At 46.4% G+C, this 5,366-nt stretch overlaps 1 protein-coding gene across 1 annotated transcript in view; it reads right to left on the reverse strand.

Annotated features, from left to right (window-relative positions):
• HN1 (hematological and neurological expressed 1) overlaps positions 1-3,410 on the reverse strand; it is a 27,926-nt gene extending 24,516 nt beyond the window's left edge. Inside the window, exons 1-2 of the mRNA XM_006754617.2 lie at positions 3,406-3,410; positions 2,103-2,109 (exon numbers count right to left, since the gene is read on the reverse strand). The gene's annotated coding sequence lies outside the window, so the exon portion shown is untranslated. The remainder of the gene's footprint in view (positions 1-2,102; positions 2,110-3,405) is intronic.
• Positions 3,411-5,366: the final 1,956 nt, after the last annotated feature.

The raw sequence follows: 5,366 nt of genomic DNA on the forward strand, positions 1-5,366 counted from the left end.
TCAATAAAGTATATTAAAAAAAAATACGCATGTTTGACAAAGGATAATATCACTAATATAATGCAATGCTCTTAAGAAATTATTTTTAAAATAACAAAAAAAATGACAAACAGTACTAACAGGCAATTAAAATATATGGCTAGCCTCTAAATATTAAAAATTCAACCTCATAAGCAAATAAAATTTAAAACAAGATGATAGTTGGGAGCATTTGAGATCTTGCTCCCCTGCATATCTTGTTAGCTTGGTTCAAATGAACTCTAAAAAACAAAACAAAACAAAACAAAAAGCACACCAAGATGACAGTTTTGTGAGGTTTTCTGCTTATTAGACTAGTTAAGATGGAAAATAAATGCCAATTCCCAGCATGAATTTGTACAAACTTTCTAAAGAACATTTTGATATGTGTATCAATTGTTTAGGTTTACATTTTATATGAATCAGCATTTCTATTTCCAGAAATTATCCTAAGTAGATAACCAGACATATGTACAAGGATACCTCTATAAATAGGTTAATCTGTGAAAAGTTGGAAATACCCTAATTATCCAATAGTAGGAGGTTAGGTATCAAAGTCTGTCCATACAACAGGAAGCTATACACATTACAGTGAGATTTGCCTTTAGTAGATACAAAAAGTTACCCAAAACCCAGTGAATAAAAAAGGTTAGAGAACAAATATAAACCCAATTACATCCTATATAATAAAAGACTAATATGCAAATCGACCGAATGGCAGAACGACCAGTCGCTATGGCGGGCATTGACCACCAGGGGGCAGACGCTCAATGCAGGAGCTGCCCCCTGGTGGTCAGTGCGTTCCCACAGGGGGAGCGCCGCTCAGCCAGAAGCCCTGAGCTGGGCTCCTGCCCGCTTGGCTGTAGACAGCACCTGGGCCTCAGCTCCCTTACACTGGCCCTTCCTGCCCAAGGGGTATGATCTGCCCTGCCCGGTGTCCTTCCCCACCCGGCTCCCCTGTGCGATCTTAGTCCTGCTACCCACAAGCCAGATGCAAGGTCTGGTTAAGCCTGGGCAGAACTGAAGGAAATCAGACAAACTTTTCCAACTGCCAATGTGGCCTCCTCTCGGCACCGCCCTCTTCACCAATCCAGTCAGGCCACTTTCTTCACTGTTCCCCAAACAGTTCTGGCTTCTCTCCACCTCATACTTTCTCCTACCTAGTGCCCTCTCCACCCTTCCCTCAGTGACTCTTTTTAAAAAAAATTGATTTTTAGAGAGAGAGGAGGGAGAGGGATAGAGAGATAGAAACATCTATGGCTGCCTCCTGTAGGCCCCCAACTGAGGATAGAGCCCCCAGCCTGGGCATGTGCCCTGACTGGAATGGAGCCATGACCTCTGGGTTCCTGCGTCTATGCTAACTACTGAACAACACTGGCCAGGCCCCCTCAGTGACTCTTAAACCTTCACCTCCTCCATGATCTCAAAGAGTAGCAGGTGGAACCTGAGGTAAAAACACTAGAGATGCTTTGTGTGAAAGGGCCAGACAGGAGGTATTTTTGGCTTGTGGGTCCTGCAGTCTGGCACAACTATGGAACTCCATCACATGGCACAAAGCAGCCACAGACAACGTGAAAATGAATGAGTGTGGCTGTGTTCCAATAAAACTTCACTTACGGACACAGATTTGATTTTCATGTCATTTTCACAAGTCATGAAATATTCTTCTGGCTTTTTTTTTTTCCAACCACTTATAAATGTCAAGATCTGAGGCCAGCTGGGTTTGGCCCTCGGGTGGTAATTTGCTGGGATCTGACTGCTCTCTCCCAGGGATTTGCAGCTGGTGTCTCAGCAATAATTTTTAAAACATGCAATACCTGACTATTCAGTCAGGGGCCCTGACCTCTTTTCCCTTAGATTGCCAAACAAAAAATGACAACAGCCAACACAACAATAGCCCTCCAGTATGAATGAATCAAAATTATATCTATTATTTTTTGACAGATCGGCAAAAAATATATTTTTTGGTTGCAACAGAATTTCAGTAATTCGTTTATGTGTGCCATGAGATTCAAAAGTATGAAAAATCCCTGTCTATCCAGTTCAACAGCCTCTTTTTTGTGTGCCCTGACCAGGGATCAAACCTGTAACCTAGGCATGTCGTATCGGGACCACACTCCAACGAACTGAGCTACCAGTCAGGGTTCAGCCTCATTTTTAAGGGAGCCAAGCCAGGCGCTGAGAAGTTCCAAATAAATTGCCCAACATTAGTTAGCTGACACAGATATGACCAAAACCCAAATCCCCAGTTCCTGGCATTGATACAGGAGAACCACACAAGGCCATTTTTCTCTTTATACTACAAACCCACATAGTTGGTGCTTTGATTTGTTTTCTTGCTTCCTAATCTTAAATTGTCTTGTATTTCTTATGTCGGTCCTCTAGTGTCCTACCCTGAATCTAATATTTGTGTCTGCCCATAGTAAAATTCAGTACCAAGTTTATACTAAATAAAAATCCTATATAATAAAAGACTAATATGCAAATTGTCCCCTTGGGAGTTTGATGGGGAGATGGGGAGTTTGATCGCCTGCTATGACATGCACTGACCACCAGGGGGCAGGGTGGAACATGGAGGGTGACCAGCAGCAGTGGCTGAGCGTTGAGGGAGCAAAGGAAGGAGGAGGCCGGGGAGCTGGCAATCTGATCGGCCCTGATCGCCAGCCAGGCCTAGGGACCCTACCTGTGCATGAATTTTATGCACCGGACCTCTAGTGTCATTATATTTCCCTTGGGGGGGAGGGGCAGGGAGATCCATTGTGTCTCTTATAACATGTCAAATATTTAAAACCTCACTGGTTTGTGGGTGTTCTTTTTTAATCTCAGATATTAAATATCCACTTAGATTATGTGTGCTCAGGCATACATTTTATAAAGGTGATAATTTTAGGTTGGTATAAATGGTTTAAGTAATAATTAAAGGTATAAATTCTTAATAGGCTTTCTCTCATGTTAAAGTTTGAAGTGACTAGGTTTTCAACATTTGTACCCCAAAAGTTAAATTGCTTCATTGTCTTCCCCCTTCATTCCCTAGACTCTAGGGCCTAGAGATTAATGGCTTTTTTCCCTTACCATCATAATTAAACCCTTATGAATTTTTAGCCAGATGAAAATCTTCAGAACCCTAATGGGCTGGGAAATATTTTTTGGCCTCGGGAGAAAAAAAAAAAGAAACTAGTACCCAAACACCAGCTTAAAAAAAAACAAAACGCAAAGCTTTGACCGTTTCAACTTTTTAAAGGTCCGTGTTCCTGCTCTAACAGCAGGTAGTACCTACTCCGATGACGTCAGTGTTGTGGAGCCCATTTGTAACAGCCAGACATCCCCAAACAAAGGATTTGAATCATAAGACAGAAATTATATCCATTTTACTCTTTCAGGCCCTACTATTCCTTCTGAGCAACACACATGATAACTAAATCAGGATTACATATTTGAAACTCAACACAAATGTCTCCATGTACTGCAGATAGCAATGTTTTAAAAATTACTTTTTCTTTCTTCTCTCTTAAAATCCTAGACTTCCCATATAATCTTTGCAGATCATTTCCTAACAGACTAAATTTATAACACGTTTATGGGGCCAGGAGGATGTTCCCGGAGAAAAGAAGTTTTAGGAGCATTAGCTGAGATTACGGAAGAAGGAAAGGCAGGAAGTAAATGAAAGGACAATGCTACAGTCCCAAGATCACAATACTGGACCGAAATTGATGACAAAAGGTGAATTACAACACTTATTGTGCAGAACCAAAACTCATTTCCGTCTGGCATTTCACATATAGATATCAAAAGCTAGTGTGAGGATTCATTTGACCAGGCTACCGAAATTCTCTATGAAGCACCAAACCGAACTCGACCCCAAAGGCCAAAACCTCAGGTTTTTTACACATGAACATTCCAACCACTACATTCTGACCCGCAGAAAGCTGACCCCGTGGCACAAACGGAAAAACCAAGGTTCAATTCGCTCCAGTGTCCTCTGAAAAAAATGATCTCACTGGAAGGATGACAACAGAAGAGGGAGTGACCCTCTTGAGTATTTTGTGTACTACCCCCGCCCCCCCGCCAGCCTCCCAGGAACCACTAATTTTGTTTTTAAAAATCGTCCCTGTTTTTCCTACATTGCGAAAGGGAAAGGAACGAATTCAAAAGGCATGTCATTTCCAAAGCTCCTCCTCAGACTCAGTGCTGAGGCCTGCTTTTGTCCCCAAGTTCTCCAACCCCTGAGACACAGCTATTTCACGGCTGTCTTCTTAGCCCCACAAAATGGCTCCCTTTTGTGCCACTTGCTCAGGACCCCAGGGCTGGCCACACATGACTGCAGATGCCCATCGATGAAGAATAGATGCCCAGAAAAAGCGGAGGCTAAGCTCCCTCCGAGCCGTGAGCAAGGATCCGGGAGATCCCACCTCAGAGAGCAGCCCAGACAATGTGGGCATGTTCCACCGGATCCAAACCCTTCGGCCAAGTTAGGCAACCGCTTGGAAAAGGGTCCCGGCCCAAACCCGGCACCCAGTGCCCCTTCCCCAAATGCAGTGGCCTAAGTGGCCAGAAAGGCCCCGCTTCCCAAGTGGAAATAGTACACGGAAGAGACAATGGATGTCTCCGGCCCCGCCCAAGAACAGGAAACCTCCTCCTGCAAGGGAACTGGGGCCAGAGATGAACTCATTTAACAAACGTCAAAGAGGTGGGAGGCAAAGACCGAGGTCCGCAGGTTTGAGCACAGAAAACCCACTCGGACTGGCACACGCCCTCTCCCGTTCGCAGGTGGGCGCAGGAGGGGAAGGAGCGGGGGTCTTTCCTTTGTTAGCAGAAGGGAGGCACTTGGCAAGGGCTGGCTGACGGCTGGGTCCTGGAAAGGAAAGAGTTGGGGGTCGCGATGACCACCCTGCCTGCCCACCTATGCCACCTGCCAGACTGGCCCCAGTGGGGAGAAGCCCGCCGGACCCGCTGGCTGCGACCGCGGAATCTGATCGCCACGCAGATCGCACGGCCGCACCTGCCCCGAGCAAGTGACAGGAGCGCGTGGCCCGGGGGTGAGACAATGGGGCCTGGCTGAGACGCCCCTAAGCTGTCCGGGCACCCGGGGGCTAAGACCACCGCCCTGGGAACGGGTTGGCTCCGCTTAAAAGAGGAGGGCGCGAACCCTCTCGGTACAGCCCAACTTACAACCCGCGGCGCGTTAAGGGCGAGTCCCTGGCCCTCCCGGCCCCTCGCTCCCGGGCAGGAATGAATGAGAGGAGAGGGAGTCGGGCGGGGCAGCGTGCGGGGCTCGCGGGGAGACACAAAGGCGGGACTGGTAACTGAGCACCGCCGCCTGGCCAGACGCCCCGGGCACGTTACCGCCA

This window comes from Myotis davidii, unplaced genomic scaffold (assembly GCF_000327345.1).
Source record: "Myotis davidii unplaced genomic scaffold, ASM32734v1 scaffold172, whole genome shotgun sequence".
Taxonomy (NCBI): domain Eukaryota; kingdom Metazoa; phylum Chordata; class Mammalia; order Chiroptera; family Vespertilionidae; genus Myotis; species Myotis davidii.